Below are 18,834 nucleotides of genomic sequence, written 5' to 3' on the forward strand. Positions count from 1 at the left end.
AATTTTTTAAGAAATTACTGACACTTTCTATGGCTCAGTGTATCTTAGTAGACATTCTGTGTTCACTTGGAAAAAACATGCATTGTGTTGAGTGTGGTGCTCTGTAAATGCCAAGCAGGTCAAGTTGGCAGGAAACGTCATTCAGATAAATAATGTCAGCAAAGTCAGCAGCCCTGGGTGATAACTAGGATGTGCCCATTTCTCCCTTAGAACTGCTGCTTCTTGCTTCCTGAATTTTGAACCCCGGTGGTCAGGCCCACGCACACCTTGGATTGTGAAGTGTCCCACGTGCTCTGCCCACTCACTGATACAAAGTGGCCCTCTCACCTTCTAGAATCCTCTATGCTGGGAAATCCATTTTGTCTGGTATTGATGGAGCCATCACAGCTTTTCTGTGCTTCCTGTTTGCAGTCTAACTTCTTTTTTATTCTTTTATGTCAAACTATTTGTGTCTTCAACTTTGAAGTGCATCTTTTGTAAACAGCATGTAATTGGAGATTGCTTTTTATCCAACCTGACAATCTCTGCCTTTTAATTAGAATATTTAGGCCAATTAAATTTAATGTAATTCCTTACATGATTGGGTTTACTGCAGCCTCTTCTACATCTCTGCCCCTTGCATGCTGATTTTCTGCCTTCTTTTGTGTTAATCAAATGTTTCTCAGGATTTCATTTTACAGCCTCTATTAGCTTCTTTGCTTTTCCTTTCTTTTTAATTATTTCTCATTGTTGCTCTAGAACGATATACATCCTTAAATGACCAAAGTCCATTTAGAGTTAATGCCGTAACATCTTGCACCTTCTGCCTCCCGTCTGATGTTTTACATCCGCATGTCAGGCCTCCCGTACCAATGCACCCACTCAGCGCCCTGCTCTTGCTCGGCTGTCTTACGGCCGTTTCGGCCCATTCTTTGTAAACGTCCCCTCACATTGTCATTATTTTCTCCTAAGCAGTCAGTTGTCTTCCAAGGAAATTATGAGGAGAGACGCCAACTTACATTTCCCTAGTTCCAGTTCTGGTGCTCTTCTTTCTGTGAATTCCTGTAAATTTGTGTTTTGCATTATCTTCCATCTGAGTTGTTTCCTTTAACATTTTCGACAGTGCAGGTCTGCTGGTGACAAATTCTCTTGGTTTTCTGTTTTTCTGTAAATGTCTTTATTTTGCTTACATTTTTGAAAGATATTGCATTGAAATAGAAAATTCTGGACATATGCCATTGTTTTTTTAACACTTTAAAGATGTTCTAATGTTTTCAGGACTCCTTTATATCTTATAAGAAGGTGGGCATCATTTTTATAACTGCTCCTCTACACGTGTCTTTTTGCTTGTTTTCTGGGGTTTAGGCTGCTTTCAAGATATTATCTCTGGTTTTTGGCAGTTTGGCAACAATACGCATAGTTGTGGGGTTTTGTATTAAACCTGCTTGCGGTTGGCTGAGCTTTCTGAATCTCTAAGTTTTCCACCAAATTTGGAAATTTTCAGCTAAATTATTTCTTCAAATGTTGTTTTTGCCCTATTCTGATGCTCTTAAGTGACTCTCTATGTGAGACCATTTTTTTCCTTCAACTTTTTTCTCTTTCACCCTCAAATTGGACAAATTCTATTGATTTGTCTTCAAGTTTAGACTTGAAGTTTAGACAGACTTTTTCTCCTGGCCTCTTCTATTTGATGTGGAGCCCATACACTTTTTATTTCAGCTGTTGTACTCTTCAGTTCTAGAGAATTTCCATCTGGTTCCTCTCTAGTTTTATTTCTCTGCTGGGATTCCCTGTCTGGGAACCTGTGAGGACCCTATGTTCCCTTAACTTGACACTTAATGTGTTTTACTTTGGAATATTAAACATATTTATAATAGCTGCTTTACAACCTTTTCAGACAAATCCCACATTTGGCAACCCCGAGTCGGCTTCCTTTAACTGCCCTCTTGACTCAGGTCACATTTCCTATTCTCCTATATATATTATTGGCCATTGCTGAAGAGACATTGTATAGACTCTGTGTTCTGTCATCTTCTTCAGAGGAAGGGCCCATTTCTAATCTATTAGTTAGTTCATTCACTGGCTACTCACCTTGAATGAATATACATTTCCATTGTATTGTTTTCATTTTCCTTTTTTTTTTTTTAAAGATTGTATTTATTTATTCGACAGACAGCGATCACAAGCAGGCAGAGAGGCAGGTATGGGGGTGGGGATGAAGCAGGCCCCCTGCTGAGCAGAGAGCCCGATGCGGGACTCGATCCCAGGACCCTGAGACCGTGACCTGAGCCAAAGGCAGAGACTGAACCCACTGAGTCACCCAGGCACCCCTTCATTTTCCTTTTGACTTGTGCCCAAACTCTGTAACTTGGTAGGACTCAACCTCCAAAGGCCGTGTCTACAGGTCCTAGCAGGGCTTGGTTTCACACCTAGGGAAGATCTCGAGTAGGCCTGACTCCAGGAAGCGTTTTCTGATCCCTTCACTCCTGTGAGATGGTGCAGGGTGTTACAGAGGTGCTAACAGTGTCTGTCTACTCTGTTTGGGCTCAAATGTCATCAGCACTGTGTGGCCTCTAGTCTCTCTGTCCCCATCAGCCCCACAGTCACTACTCACCTGGGGGCCCCATACAGTGTAGCCTGGACACACGCAGCCCAGCCCCCTACCGCGTGCTCACGGAGAGCCATGTGCGGACTCCCGGGCTCCCCTTCTGCGCTGCTCCTCCTTCCGCGTGCCCACCCTGCCGACTCCGGGCGCATCCACTTCCACAAATACTGAGTGTCGTCTCCCTCACTTAGTGGGGTTGCTGTGCTCCTCTGGACTTCAGTTTTCTGTGCCATGACAGGAACTTTCAACCAGGCCAGGAGCGTGGGCAGCCATGGGGCACAGCTCGCCAGTGTCCCCTTTCCTGGGCTTATAGTCGCACAGTGAGTACGGTCGCCTCATAAATGCTTCCCATCTCTGTGGTTGTTGAACATAGGGTGGCAGTGGCTCAATAAGCCTTTCCTTTCCACCGAGCTCAGCCAGAACAGGCTGCAGTTGCTGGCAGCCAGGAAGCCCCGCCAAACCTCAGACTGCAGCACCTCCGTGACTGCCTCCTGGCAGGTAGATTCCCAAGTGCCGTCTCCTGCGCTGCCCTCCAGGCCAGTGACACAGGCACAGAGTCCAGCTCCGCAGAGGGAGCTCACTGTGGGGAAGGAGGCGGGAGAAAGGCCATCCACACGCAAGGCTCCCTGACGGTCCCACTGGGTTTAGGGGGAGCTCCCAAAGCACCGAGAGCCGCAGACCCCACCTGCAGGTTTCAGAGACAGCACGCCCTTGGAGACCCTGAGCTGCAGGGGCTGGGGTGGGGCGGGCTCTGCTCATCAGTGGGAGTCCAGGGTTGGCTGTAGGCCAAATAACAGGCTGTCTGCAGATGTGCCCAGATGCTGCTGTATTTTATAAAACATGAAACCATTTTAAACTATAAGTAAGTGCACAGTAGTTTTATTTATGCTTTTTTCTCAATCAACAAGTAGTACAAGGAAACCAGCAATGTTGGTGGGGAGCAAGGGGCTCTGACAGTTTTTAAGACAAAGGAGGCTTCATTTTGAAAGTGTCAGAAAGCATTGATCTAGGTGAATGGGCAGTGAGCACTTCTGGAACCTTCCTCCCATGCCACATCTATGAGCCTTTGGTGCACACCGGTCAGGCTACATGGCGCCCGAGGACACCCTCCTGGAAGAAGCCAGTGCAGACTGAGTGGCTCCCTGAAACACAGCCCTCTGCCTTTATTAGCACGCAGGCTGACGGTGAGGGCCAACATCCCTCATGGAAATTACAGAACTTATTCAGAGTGTCTGGCCACAAAGAAGCTATCCCACGTCTCCCGAGAGGTTACCCAAAAGAGTAATAAGCCAAGCCCCACACTGAAAAACCCAGCTGTAAATTCCAGGCGATGCGCCACGCTCCATCAAAGTCAGCACATCCCACTAGCAGCGGAGGCTGGAAATTTATGCGATGCAATAAAAGGAGAGCGAGGGCCTTTCTTGCGGAATCGCTCGGTGAGTGCATTCTGCTCAGCCATATCCGTTCGCAGCTGCACCCCCAGGGCCAGGAGCACGGAGCCCGCGGGGCTGCTCTGCAAAGGCAGCCAGAGAAGCTGGAGGGGAAGCTGGGGGGGTGGGCCCAGCCTGGGGCTTCAGAGGCTCTGGCTCCGCTTGCCCGAGTCAGTGTCTTACTCTAAGGGAAGAAAGAAGAGAGAAGGAAAAGAACAGACCAGAAATAGGGCAGGAAGGGGAGAAAGCAGGAGAGCAGGGCCAGAGGAAGGGGACGGGACAGGAGAGCCCGCCAGTCTTCCTGGCCCAGCGGGGTGATATTCGGGGCCGCCAAGTCTGGTCCCAGATCTGCCCTCGGCCTGTCCACCCAGGAGCTCGGGCCCTGCCCTGCGTCCCCGATGTCTAGAGAAAGCCCGTCCCGTGGGTGGGCCCTAGCCGGAAGGCAGAGGTGGCGGCGGGATGGACGCCACAGTGCTGGTGGCTCCTGGCTGCCATCACAGTGGCCCCACCAGTGTCGCCCGCCCCGCAGCAGCCCCAGGCCTCGGCAGGGTGAGGGGGGCCCCCGCCATCCCCGCCCCGGGGGGGACACCCTTCTCTTTACTGTTTACGTATGTTTTATTTACGCGTGTTTGTCCTCTCCAGGTAGCCTCACAGGATACATTTTATCCCCTTTCCTACTGCTGTAAAAACGGGTTTTCATGCATTATTCATGATTTATCGATTCCCGGAAACATCCGGTGCACTTGGCGGGGAGGGGAGAGCCGGCCTCACTCTGCTCAGTTTCCGTGTGACCTTCAGCAACTGGCTCCCCCGCCAGCTTCTTTAGGTAAAAACGTGGATTCTTCTCCAAATCTCTAAAATCCTTGCATATGAAACAGTAATTGCCAGCCCTACATGACATCACTCCCACTCGCCCGAGCCCCTCTCTGGCCCCGCACCGCCCGTGTGGTTTGGCTGCCCGGGTCACCCCGCCACATGCCTGGGGTCTGCCCACACGAGTCCTTCTGTGCCTTGTCCTGCGCCCGGGTCCATCCGCCTGCAGGGGCCCTCCTTAGGGCCGCTCACACGGCCGCACCACACCCGCGGCAGGCGGCAGGCGGCAGGCGGCAGAGCTCGGTCCTTTCCTGCTTGTCAGGCACACGCACGTGCACACGCACGCACACACACGTGCACACACCAGCGCAAACACTCCCTCCTCTCTGTCTAGCAAATCCTGCCTGTGCCGCAGGAACGCCGCTGCCCCATCCTGGCCTCTCGTGCCGTGCCTGGGCTCAGAGGGCACCGAAGAACACGCGGGTCCCACACGCTCTCGTGTTGCCCCAGAGCCCGGAGCACCACACCTGCCGCTCCCCTGCCCTGAGCATCTACCCCTGTATCCTCTCACACACGTTTCTTCAAGACGGCCTAGCCGTCGCCCTGTGGACCCAAAGACGTCCTCAGCCTCGCTGCTCCAGCTCCAGACAGGCGCACCCTCCTCTGCAAGACCCCAGCCCACTCCGGGCTCGCTCACCTCCCCTCTCTGCCTGAGACGGCCTTGCTGTCCTGAGCCTGAAGCCTGCCCAGGGGACAGCACTGAACGGCCACTGCAGGAGGCGCCAGGAGCCAAGGCGGGATGCAGGGACCTCTGTCCACCGCAGGTGAGGCTCTTCAAGCAGGAACAGCCCCCCCGCCCCCATCCAGTGCAGGTGAGGCTCCCTGAGCAGGTACCCCCACCCCACCCCACCCCACCCACGACAGGAGCAGCCCCTGCACAGCACAGCCCGGAGACATGAGGCCCAGAGTCCACACCCCACCTCGGGGAGGATCTGGGACACAGGCGGATGTCAGCACGGAGTCCTACAGGCACCATGGGCAGCGTGTCTGGAGGGAAGTAGAGCCACCATGGCCGCACTGTGACACGCCAGCGAGAAAGAAGACAACCGTCATCACAGACGCGCCAACCGATTCAAAAGCTCCTACGAATTCGTGCTGAGTGCTCTCCTCTCCACATGCCTGAGGCCAAGGCCATGCTTAGGGTACGTGGACAAGATCGTGAGAGCCATGATCGTCTCCTCATCTGGGAGCCTTCCCCAACCCGTCTCCGTTCACTCCGACCGCATCACGCCCCGCACCGGGCTGGGTCCCGGAGACCCTTCCCAGCAGCAGCGTCACGATCCGGACACGTCTCCCGAGCAGCTAAGCCGCGTGGCCCAGATGGCTGCAGATTTCTAAGAATATTCAGAGTGCAAGCCCCTCCGTGCCAAGATCCTTGCTCACTCGCTTGGAGAGAGAGCCGAGGACGCACATTTGTATGGGGCACTCTGCCCGCAGGATCCTGCCCGCCGCAGGGACACGGAGCCCCGCACGTTCAGGCTCGCGAGGCTTTCCCAAACCTCGCCCTTCCCTCGGGGAGCCAGGCCTGCCGCGGAGCCAGGCCCGGACCTGAGAAGGTGCTCTGCCCACATGAGCTCCAGAGAGCCGGGCTCATCCACGGGGGAGGAGGACACACCAGGTGCCGAGGAGGATGCGCGGGAGAAGACTGAGGCCGGAGGTCACCGAACGTCCAGTTTACAGCGTGATGGGTGGAAGGGAAGGTGGGAACTGGTCGGTGGTTATCTGTGCGCTTGACTTTGCCCCCTGGTGGGGACGGGGTAAAGCATCACTCTTTAAAAAAAAAAAAAAGTGGTTTGGACCCTGGGCTGCTTAGGTGTGTGCAGCACGGACACTGTGTGGCCGGCGACAGGAAGACAGGGCAGGGGGACGCACGCGCGCAAAAGCCCTCTTCATACCACCCGGGGCCTCGGACCTGGCGAGGACACGCACACACTGCCTCGTGTTGCAGACGGGGGTGCTGACCGTCAGGAGGGAAGCTGGGCCTCCAGGGGCCTGCAGAGCCCACAGCCCGTCCCCGGAGAGAACATCACCCACAGCCAGCAAATCGGGCTCCCTGCTCGGCGGGGGGCCTGTTCCTCCCTCTGTCTGCCCCTCCCTCTGCTTGTGTGCTCGCTCTCTCTCTCTCTCTGACAAATAAATAAGTAAACTTTTTAAAAAATAAAATAAAGTTAGACCAGTATGCTATGAAAAAAAATCAGTGAAAATGAAAAAAAAAAATCTTGGAAATTGAAAAGTAGAACATCAAGCACTGAAAATACTGTAAGTTTGGATTACAAAGTAGAACAGAACAGAAATGTAAGAAATAGGAATGAAAATACAGGAAAATTAGAGTATCGGCCCAGGAGATCTAACATCAAAAAAGTCATAGCACCGGAAAGAGAGAAAAGAGCAAAGAGAAGAAACTATCAAAGAAACAACACAAGAAAATTTCCAATAACGGACAGGAATGTGTGTCCAGATGGACAGCACCAACCCGCCATCTCCCCCAAAGAGAAAGGACATTGCTGTGAGGGCTTCTGGAATCAGCTAATGAGAAGGTCCCCACGCGGCTGGAATCAGCTAATGAGAAGGTCCCCACGCGGCAGCGAAGGGATGGGCCCAGCGGTCACTCTGCCGGGGTGGCGATGCCGGCTCCACGACCCGCCTAATGTGCAGACTGGGACCAGGCACGCCCCTCCGTGTCCCAGAGCGCTTGTCCCATCCTGTCACGACGACTGCTTCAGCTCCCTGCTTCCACTCATTCACTGAGCTCCTCGGGGTGACGACTCTCTTACCTTGTGAGTCAACAGACCCTAACCCTCGGACAGTTCTCGGCACACAGCAGGTGCTCGGCAAGGTTTTACTGGAGGGAGGGGAGGAAGGAAGGAACAGCAGATGGGAGAGCACGGCCGCGCCGAGGTCAGCCGAAGACTGGTAGGCGGAGGACAAAGGCAGCCACCAAGAAGCAGCACCCTCTTCAGCTAACAGATGGCGAGGAGTCCTTTCATTACCCGTCCAGCAGTTATCAAGTCCCCACTGTATGGCCCGTGGTAGGGACACAGCCCTGCGCGTAGAGACGCTTACGGGACAGGACAGCTTAGCGGACAGGACCTGAAATCCGGCAGCATCTCGAACAGTACGGTCGTTCCTACGATGCGCAGGCCACCCACCGTGAGTTTCACAGGGTCGAGGACCTCCAGGCAGAGCCGCAGAGCAGCACGCCCGAGGCAGGTGCCTCACGCACTTCCCAAGACCCTCCGTCGTCCTGGGATCACACGCCGGGTTTCACCGAGAGCAGTGCCGGGCGAGGGCCTGGCCGTGCCCGCGCCGGCCGCGCACCTGCGGTTTCTATCTTCGAAGCCTCTAATCCAGACACTCCCCACAGGCATCAACCCGCCCGGCTCCGGAGATGTGATGAGCTCGCAGAGCTCACAGCTGGAGGAGTTCGTCTTCATCAGCCGCGACGGATAAGCCTCGGAGAGCCGCTTCCTTCTCTCCCTCATTACTGTGCGGTCCTACCACTGCCGAGCTGTTGGCATAAAGATGAGCTGTTTCTCCTTCACTTAGAACAACCTCATCCTCGCTCCCTCTTCCTGAAGCAGTTACAGTGTAACGATGTCATGTATTTAAGCTTGATAAACATAATTACTATCAACATTTAATTGATTCTTGATTACAATCAATTATATTTCTGAAACAATCAAGCATCCTACAATTAAAAATAATTGATTCATTAGCACACCCCCTTACTTGACAATTACACAAATGCATTATTTATGTAATTAGACACATTTACAGTTCATTATTCCACATTTTATGCTATTGTTACAAAGCTACCAAACTCTCCAGCTCACTTTTTAATCTTCCTTTGGCTAATCTGAGAGAGAACGTTGAGTTATTCAAATGGACCAGTTAAAAATTGGAAGTTACCTAAAGCAGTACAATTAAGTTATAAATCAAACGCCTGAAGAGCGTGTCAATTCAAAAACAATAATTAGCTAATTTACTTCCCATATTTTCAGAGGAAGATGTCCGGGCCCATGTGAGTTGGCATCCAGGAATGTACTTCACCAGTTAAGCAGAATAATTGCTTTTTGAGGCAAAATCTTCCTGGCGCGGAGTGGGGTAAGACACAGTGAAGACGCGAGAAACGAGGCGAACCCTGAACGGCGAGTTTGGTTTCGGGGCGGAGGTGGGACGCGCTGGAGCCCTCCCCGCCCCTTCCCTGCAGGGCTTTCGGGCGTCCCTCCCCGCAGGCAGTGACCTGGCCCGCGGAGGGAGCGTCCTCACGGACATCGCCGTCGGAGCTGTCCCTTCTCTCCCGGCGTCTGTCCCCGGCCGGCTCGGCCCCGGACGGCAGCGCGGCAGGTGCGTTCTTGCTCCCCAGACGCAGCGCTGCGACCGAGTCCGTGCATCTCCACTGCGGCTGAGAAAGGGTGACAGGGCCGCAGCGGACCGCTGAGTAGCCTCCTGGACGCCGAGGCCCTGGAACTGCGGCGGCCAACGAGCTGCAGCTGGTGGAGTGCAGCGCCCACCACCCCCGGGAGCACGGCACCCGGGCGCAGGGCCCCTGTTCCTAGCCCCGGCTCCCACGGGGGCTGCAGGGGCCACCGGGGCACCTCCAGAGTCGCGGGCAGCAGCGGCAGGCCCTGGGACAAAACCAGAGTGCTAACGGGAGCCAGCGAGCTCTCCGATGACGGGGGTGTCGCGCCCCAGACAGAGAAGCCGCGGGGCTTAGCGACCCTTGAGGGGCTGAGGTGGGAGGAAGGAGTCCTGTCCGGGATCCAGCAGGATAGGCTTGCCCTCCTAGAGCCCTCTTCATAGAGGCTGGGGCCACCCCCACCGAGGGGACACCTGTCCAGGACCCAGACATCGCAACGTGGGGGAGCAGCCGGGAGAGCCACCCACACCCATCAGCCGGTTTCCACTGAGGAGGAGAAAGATACCACTAAGGGTCACCGTATATTTGGAAGAAAAGCAACAGCAAGAAAGACAAAACCCAAGCGGCACTGATTTCCCCTAGAGGAAGAAAAGGATCGTCCAGAAAACAGAAGAGACTCAGCGGGGTTCCGCGTCCACATAATGAAGGTCACTGCGGAGAAGAATTTGCGACTGAAGCACGCGAACATGTAGAGAACACCAGAAGAGAAGAGCTCAGCAGAAGATGTGAAAACAGAGCCAGAAACACTGCGCACCAGAAGGCTGCGTTCGCTTTCTAGAAGACAGAGACAGGAACAATTGAACGCAGAGAGAGACAGGAAAGGGGGCGCGAAGACGCGGAGAATCAGTCCAGACTGGTCCGCAGGAGGATGACAAAAGGAAACAGGTGGGGTGGTGTTCTCTTGTAAACAGCAGGACAGATCTTTCCAGAGCTGAAGAAAAGCACGAGACTTTAGATCGGGAGCGTCTGCAAGTGTCTGGAAGTATGTAAAAGGGAAGGTCCATGTTCATGTCCACTCTATGCTGAAATTTCAGGATCTCAAAGATGGAATTTATATCAGTAAATTATGGAACGGCCATAAATGGAAAATGAATGAAAAATTTTAATACGTAAGGATCTCCAAGATAGGGGCCCCTGGGTGGCTCAGTCAGATAAGCATCCTGGCTCTTGGTTTCCAGCTAAGGTCATGATCTCAGGGTCGTGAGATCAAGCCCTACATCGGGCTCTGAGCTGAAGGTGGAGCCTGCTGAAGATTCTCTCTCTCCCTCTGCCCTTCCTTAAAAACAGATCTCCAAGATATATTAAAGTTAATAAGCACCATGCAAACAGCAAGCATCAGGGCTGAGGGCTATACTTACATGAGACGAAACAGACCATAAGCGGTTGCTACCAGAGACAAATCAGGACATCTCGTAACAGCAGGAAAACGGGTATATGGACCAACAGAAGAGAACTGAGCGTCCAGATAAAAAAGTGATTCTACAGGGAGAGAACAGCCTTTTTCAAAAAGGAACCCCAGGACAACTGGGCGTCCACATGCAAAAGAGTGAATGTGGATCCCTACCTCACGTCACGTCCAAAACCCAACTCAGAATGTGTCATTGACTGAAGTGTAAGGTTCCCATAAAAATCCCAGGAATATATATTTATGACCTGATATTGGGTAACAGCTTCTTAAATATGACACCAAGAGAATAAATGGTTTTTAGAAATTGGTAATTGGGATTTGATTAAAAACTTTTGTACCTCAAAGGACAATGTCACTATAAAAAATATTAAAAATTTAACCTGGAAAATTGGGGAAACTATTTGAAAATCAAACATCTGATAGAGGTCTAGTACACAGAGCCAAGAAAGTATGCTTACAACTCAAAAATTAAAAATAATAATGATACAACCAAATTAAAAAAAAAGGAAGGGTACACATTTATCCCAGGAAGATACACAGACCCCCAATGAGCATATAAAAGAGATGCTCAACATCAATGGAAGGAAAGGAATGCAAAAGCACCAGGAGATAGCTCTTCACATCCACTAGGATGGCTACAGTTTACAAAGACAGACGGTAACAAGTGTTGGTGAAGACGTGGGGAAACTGACCGTCATACACGGCCCTGGCGGTGGAAATGTGCCGTGGTGCCTTCCTTTTGGAAAATATTTTACCAGTTCCACAAAATATTAAACAGCGTTACCATAAACCCTGCAATTCCACCCATAGACATGAACCCGAGATCACTGCAAAATTCATCCACACAGTGTACACAACGTACACAACACACCGTGTAGCAGTGGCCAGCAGAGCGTGAACTGCAGGCCGTCACTGCTGGGCGGGCAACCAAGGTGGGGCCCACCCGGGAATAGAACACCCGTGAGTGAGTTATGACAGGGAAGGACGGATGCGCGCCACAGCCTGGGTGGGAAGGAGAAGACTGGCAAGGGAAAGACGTCCGTGGCAAAGGGCCGCCCGGTGATTCCATTCACAGCACATGCTCAGAATAGGTGAGTCCGTAGAAACCAAAAGTAGACCCGTGGGTGCCGGGGGGCCGGGACGACGGGGGGAGGGGTGACCGCCAACAGGCACAGTGTCGCTTGGGAGGTAACAAAATGTTCTGAAATCTGTCGTGGTGGTCATGCGAGTCCGTGAATATACAGAAACCCCCTGGCTTGTATGCATCAAAAGGGTGAATTTTAGGATAATGAATGTGATATGAATTTAATGTGAATTACATCCATCTCGATAAAGTTATTTAAAGAAAAGAAAACGTGGACTCTAGAAATAGGAACTGAGATAAGAATTGATAAGATGCCAAATTGATAGGGGCGCCTGGGCGACTCAGTCGATTTTGTCTGCCTTCAGGTCAGGTCACGGTCTCGGGGTCCTGGGTTCGAGCCTGGCACCGGGCTCCCTGCTTGGTGGAGAGCCAGCTTCTCCCTTTGCCCTTCTGCCCTGTTTGCGCTCACTCTCTCTCTTTATTTAAATAAATAAAGTCTTTTAAAAAGGTGCCAAATCGATAGAAACTAGGAATAGCCTTAGTCAAGGAAATAATTTCCAGCAACGACTAACGCTTCAAAAAAATAAAAAATAATAAAAATGCATCCAGAAGTCCAAAAATGCATAGCATTTTTTAATTTGTGTAGATGCTAATCATTATGCAGAAAAATCAAGTGAACACTGTTAAAGGAAGGCTTGGGGGCTGGCCCGTGATGCCGCAGGACGGAACAAGGCATCCAACGCAGTGAGGAAGGGCACACTAGACATGTGGGCTACACACAGGAGAGATCGGAACACGGGGCCGACGCCAGGCGCCTGGGAGGAAGGGGTCCTGGAAACAGACAAACCTGGATGCTTGGAGGACACCACATGTGGCCACTAGAACTGAGGGTAAGGTTCCAACACCTGAATCAAATTGTGGAAAAAGCTTCCTTTTAAAATCCAGTAGGAAAAACGGGTTTCCTGTTACAAACACGCATCCGTCTGGGCTTCACTCTCCTTTCACACCAGGAAATCCTACAAAGCAATGAAACAGATTCCAGAGGTGAAAGGCCATTGACCCCAAATTCTATATTCAGAACACACACCCACTCGCCTCCCCTTGGGAACGCGATGCAGGTCATCAACAAAGAAATAAAGGAAAAGTCGCTCAAAAATTAAAAGTCATGGCGTAACAGACTGGCAGGCAGGATTAAAACCCCATCATCACACAAACCTGAATTAGTGTTCCTGCCGCGTGTAACTCTTGAAAACGAGAACACTGAGTATACTAGTGATGGTGTAAGGGGGGCGACCCACAGAACACCGAAGGAGAGGTCAAAGAAGATCAATGTGTCAGTTTCCTCAATTTATCTAGGGAAGATCAATAAATACATTTCATTCTTGATGTTGATATTTAAGCAATATATGCTTTTCTCCAGGAAAACGAGTCCCATAATTGAATCAATAAGCAATAGACAAAAAGCTGTGTATGAAATTGAAAATGTTATTCAAGAATTATCTCTCACAGGGTACCAGGCCAGATATTTCACAGGCTAGGCTTTGAGACCATCACAGCAGAGCAGATCATTTCCATGCCGGATAAGTGATTCCAGAGAACACAAGAAGATGTCACGCATCCCAGGAATTCATTTCACAGAGCTGGCGCATCCAAGAGACCTGAGCAAGGGCAGGTTGAACAGGAAATGAAAGGCAGGGATACAGATGCAAAAATTAGACACGAACTACCATGGTGGGACATGAAAGCCACGGCGGGGGTGGGGGCGGGTGCAGGCAGTGAGCCCAGGGCAGGAGCGGTAACACTGCAAACGTCGTATCTGCTCGCCGCAGGTGTAAGTCAGTGGAGACAAGCGCTCTGCACACATGAGGAAATGCCAGAGACAAGCACAAAAACTTTTTAATAAACTAAGAATGAGGACTACTTTCCTGAATGTGATTAAAAATATCTACTCCAGCCACAAAGCTGATAGCAGAAACCCAGCGCTACATGAGAGGTGGTGTTCCCTCTGAAACCGCGGGGAAGACAAGGCAGTCGGCCTTCCCAGCATTCCCCCAGCCCCCCAGCAAAATAAAAAAGGGGGGGGCAACCCATATCTCGCCCGCTAGCTAGCCATCATCCGTCAGGAAGGCAGGGGCAAAGTTGACATAATTCAAACACGCCTATGTGAAAAAAAAAGAATCTGAAAATATACACATTTATAAAATTCCATAACATGAATAGAAAAAGCAATAGTTTTCCTATACGGCAGCATTAACAGGGCAAACGTGAAAAAAGAATCCTATTCCTAACAGTAAAATCGAGTATCTAGAAGCTGACCTTACAAAGACTACGTCAGGCTCCTGGGATGAAAGCCACAGGCCAACAAGGTGCCATAAGAATGGATTTGAACCAGTGAAGGAAGACGGCGCGTTCCATATCCAAAGACTGATGTGGGGAAGACGCGCGCTCCTGCCGACCTGACACGTGAATCTAATGCAACTCGGGCAGAATTCCAGTAGGATCATTGATGTAGAATTGGTCAGAAAGACCACCTAGAGTAATGAAAAGCAAGAAAAGGCAAGGGAAGTTTTCAACCGCGAGTAACTTGGATGCCTGTAGGACCCTTCATGATGAAATAAAGCGCAAGATATAAATGGGCGAGCCTCGAGGGCCAAAACACACACATTGATGGCGCCAATGAACGGAGACCCAGAAATGTGCCTGGACAGGTCTGGGCAGGTCGTGCGTGATAGACTTTGGCACTCAGATTTGAGGGGTGGCCCGCAAGAGATCACGAGCCCAGATGTGGGCGCCTGGGGGGCTCAGTCGGTAGGAGTCTGCCTTCAGCTCAGGTCAGGATCTCAGGGTCTCGGGATCCAGCACTACGTCGGGCTCGCTGCCTCTCCCGCTCCCTCTGCGGCTCCCAACTGCTCACGCTCTCTCTCTCTCTCTCTCTCTCTCTCACAAATAAATAAGAATCTTAAAATTTTTTTAAAAAAGAGCTCAGATCTACCTGGCTGTCTGGTCCAAATCCTGCTTCCACTGCTGTAGCCATGTGACCCTGAGCTAGAATCTTACCTACTCTTTGTTTTAATTTTTTCATCAGTAAAATGAAGATATGAGTATCTATCTAACAGTTCTCTTGTGAGGGTTAGATAAGTTATTTTTTAAAGGTTTTTTATTAATTTATTTGACAGACAGAGATCACAAGCAGACAGAGAAGCAGGCAGAGAGAGAGGAGGAAGCAGGCTCCCTGCTGAGCAGAGAGCCCGATGTGGGGCTCGATCCCAGGACCCTGAGATCATGACCTGAGCCGAAGGCAGAGGCTTAACCCACTGAGCCACCCAGGCGCCCCAGATAAGTTATTTTTATTTAAAACCCTTCCTGGAGGACCAGGCACATAGTAGGCTCCGGATAAGAATGTATTAAACAGGGGTGCCTGGCGGGCTTAGCTGGTGAGGCATTTGAGTCCAATCGCCGGGTTGTGAGTTAGAGCCCTGCGTTGGATGCCGAGATGACTTAAAAATAAAATCTTCCAAAAAACTTAAATAAAAGAAAAGTTATGTTGGGAAAGTTAGTTAATGGCGGGGGGAGACGATGAAGGAGACCCACACACGTTCACAGCAGACACCCCCTCGGGGGCAGCAGATGGGACACAAAGTTAGTCGTGCTGTCCCTGGTGCAAATTGTAGACGGATCTATGGTCCTGGAGAAGTAAAGCGCTTCTAACCGAGAGAGCGGGGAGGGAGGGGAGAGGGGGGGAGGGGAGGGGGGCAGGAAGGGGGGAGCAGACGGGGAAGGAGGCAATGGACAGAGGGACGAGTAAACACAGACCCCGGACAGCTAGGAGAAGGGCGAGTCTAGCGACAAGCCCTCATCAGCCGCGAGAGCTTGGTGCATGTTTGAGTTAAATAGGAGAGGACAGAGCATTTATACATGCTTAAAAGTGAAAATAAGCAGGTCAGGGCAAAAATAATCTCTGGCATCAGATCAGGAATTCCTACATTCTCCATCTTTATAGGAACCTTCAGAAAACAAAAATAGGAAACTGAAATGTCTCCAATCAATCACTTTTTTACATTAAAAAAATATTTTCTGGGGGACCGAGTCTCCTTGTTACAGCTACAAAACCCACACGAACACCAAAGAGCACACATCTCGTCCGAAACGTGCATCTACCTGGACCCAAGATGCTGCACGTGCTGCGCCTCGGGGGTCGCCGCCTCGCTGTGTGCAAAGCCGCCGCTGCTTCCCGGGGAGCCGGGGGTCCGCACAGTCAGATCACACCGGGGACGCCCAGCGGCCGCCGAGCCCATAGCTCCCTGCAGTTGTGGGCAGGGGATCAGGGACACCGAGAAGCCGCCCCACAGTCCCCAGGGAGAAGGCAGCAGGAAGAAGGATCGGCTTGGCCGGAACCCAGGCCCTCCGAGGGGCTGGCGGAACCCTGAGCATCGATCGAGCACCACCGGGATCCATCTAGGAGAAGCTGAGCCCAGCGGCAAGGACATCCCAGACAGTAGGGATGGTGCCAGACCAGTGACTTGGGGGGAGCCGGGCCCTCAGGCGGGACTCGAAGGATTTGTAAAAATCACCAGACGGGAGCAACTGGCCACGGTCTCTCCATCGCAAAAGTGAGATGTGGGCATGGTTTGCTTCTAGTGCCTTCTCTGCACAGCTCCCTCCGTCTTCCCGCCACGGCCTGCGCGGGTGTGACAGAGGGGCACGGATGACCCCATGCCGGGTGCTCCATAGGCTGTCTCATCCCAAAGACCAACCGTGCCCATGGCCCCGGCGTACAGGTGAGAAAACCGAAACCACACAGGCGGCCCAGCATCCAGCCCTGGGCTTGCTGTGCTCCAGAGCCCGGGCATCAGAGGCCGGGGAGGGGCCGAGCTCTCCTTCCCGGGGGAGGGGGGAAGAAGCCCCCAGGCCTCGTGGCCCGAGTCCTGCCCACGGACACACTGCCTTCTCCCTCGGCCTCCCCCAACACCCCTGCTCTGGACGCGCCCGACCCTCTCCCTCTCCCCACATGGAGGCGCCCTGTCTGTGGGATGACGGTGACCGCTGTGGAGGCGAAAACCCGGGGCCACTCGCTGCACCCCCGGGGACAGGCCGGCCAGCACACAGTGTGGACCCCAGGCGGTAGCAGAGGGAGGGCAGAGGGAAGACAGGTGCGTGTCCTGGAGTCCACGCGTTTGGACAAGAAGACCTAGCTTCCCTTCCTTCTCTTCCCCGGCATCCAAACGTGCAGGCCCGGCCACGTGTGCGCACGTGTGGGAACTCTCCGTCTGTGGAGTCTGCCAGTGCCCACGCGCACGGCCCCGCTGACTCTTCTCTGTAAGGAGAGCGTGAGGGTCAGGGAGGGCGGGCATGAGGGTCGCAGAGAGGCCATAGGTGTGAGGGAGGTGGTGCAGGTCAGACACAGGAGGGTGTGAGGTCGGAGACACGTTGTTCAGGTGAGGGAGGGAGGCTGTGTGGATCAGAGGGGAAGGGTGTGCGGGTCAAGAGAGGCCATGCGGGTCAGCGGGAGGCCGTGTGGGTCGGGGCTGGTTCGTGAGCTCTCGGCCTGCATCACGGAGCAAGGGCACGAGACAGGCAGAGGGGAAAGCTAGGGCCCCTCTGGGTTTTGAGAGCATCAGAAGCATACAACGCTAGCTCATGCTAGAGACTGAGGTTCGGGGAGATTACAATATTATTTGCCTCGAGACCTGACTCTTTTAATTTCGCTGGAGAACCCAGCTCTGGACAGGAAATCAATTGTCTGTTGTTATCGGCGGTGGAGAGGAAATCAGGGCCCACATCCCTGGGCTGCTGTCCGGGGTGTGATTTATTGGAAGCCAGGTGGACTCCCAGGTGGCGATGACAAGTGAGAACCGAGCTCCACGCGGCGGCCCGGCCAGCACCAGGCCCAGGCTTGAAAGCAAGCAGCGCCCGGGCAGGGCGTGTCCGGCTTCCTCGCCCTCCTCCCCAGTGCAGAGACTGCGGGCTGTGAGTGGTGGAGAGAGTCCCGGGGGAACGTGCGGAGACATGCGGGGGACATGGGGGACATAGGGGGACATGGGAGGGCATGGGGGACACAGGCCTCGTGAGCACCCGGCAGAGGCCGCGGCAGACAGTTGCCGTCTCCGAGCTTCGTGACAGCGGCTGACTGTGGGCAGCAGAGCCGGTGCTCTCAGGCCTGACATCAGCGGCTGCGCCCGCGATCCCCCTGCAGGGGCACATGCCGGGCACAGGACACGCGGAAAACACACGGGCTCTGCAGAACCGCCGTACCTGGGTTTCTCCACGGAACGCACGTTGTTTCTCAGCTTCAGTAATTTCATCCTTTGGAAGGCGAAATCGTCCCTCTGCAGAATTGGTTTTTGATTTGCTGGTGTTTACCTGACAGGAAGCATCTCCAGGAAGAAATAGCTCTGCTCGGTGCCGCAGCGCCGTCTCGTCTCTCCTAAATTCCAGGCCATCTGCTCGCCTCGGTGCCCTGGAGACCATCCAGATAGCAGACATCACTCCATCCCCGAAACGAGTCCCTGGGCAGCTCAGACAGCCCGGGAAGGACTCGGAGTGCAGCGGCTGCCGTGGGGACGGCGGGAGAAAGGCCAGTGAGGAGCGGGCTGGCCGAGGGCTCCCCGGAGGCGGCAGCCCCAGCAGGCCTGCAGGTGGCGATCAGGACCCACATGTCCCTCGGTGGGAGCCGCCTGCAGGTCGTGACCCCCGGAGAGGACACGAAGTGCTCAGATGGCCCCAGCACAGGCGTCCCCATGAGCCACGCCAGATGAGCACAGGTGAGTGTCCCTGGCACCACGGTCAGGGGAAACCTGCCATCAGAGGTCAAAGGCCTGGCCTATAGGCGTGTGGGACCGGGGCTGGGTCTGTAGAGTCCGGAACCTCTCGCCCGGCCCACTGGGCGGCTCCGAGACCAGTCCCTAGATGAGGGGCTGCCTCTCCAAACAGTCATACACAAAACCGCGATTGTATTTGTTTCGGACGGCGTAAAGAGGTTTAACAAATCATACATATTTATTCGCTAACAAATCGGATTTATTACAAAACTAAAAT

General features: G+C 53.0%; 1 long non-coding RNA gene across 1 annotated transcript; it reads right to left on the bottom strand.

The window, feature by feature from the left end:
• Positions 1-3,447: 3,447 nt before the first annotated feature.
• Positions 3,448-18,554, bottom strand: LOC132021097 (uncharacterized). Its single transcript, XR_009405244.1, has 2 exons — positions 18,052-18,554; positions 3,448-4,198 (listed from the first exon to the last, which is right to left on the bottom strand). It is a non-coding gene; the product is annotated as an uncharacterized LOC132021097 (long non-coding RNA).
• Between the last annotated feature and the right edge of the window lie 280 nt (positions 18,555-18,834).

The sequence above is a fragment of the Mustela nigripes genome, chromosome 7 (genome assembly GCF_022355385.1).
Source record: "Mustela nigripes isolate SB6536 chromosome 7, MUSNIG.SB6536, whole genome shotgun sequence".
NCBI classification, from domain to species: domain Eukaryota; kingdom Metazoa; phylum Chordata; class Mammalia; order Carnivora; family Mustelidae; genus Mustela; species Mustela nigripes.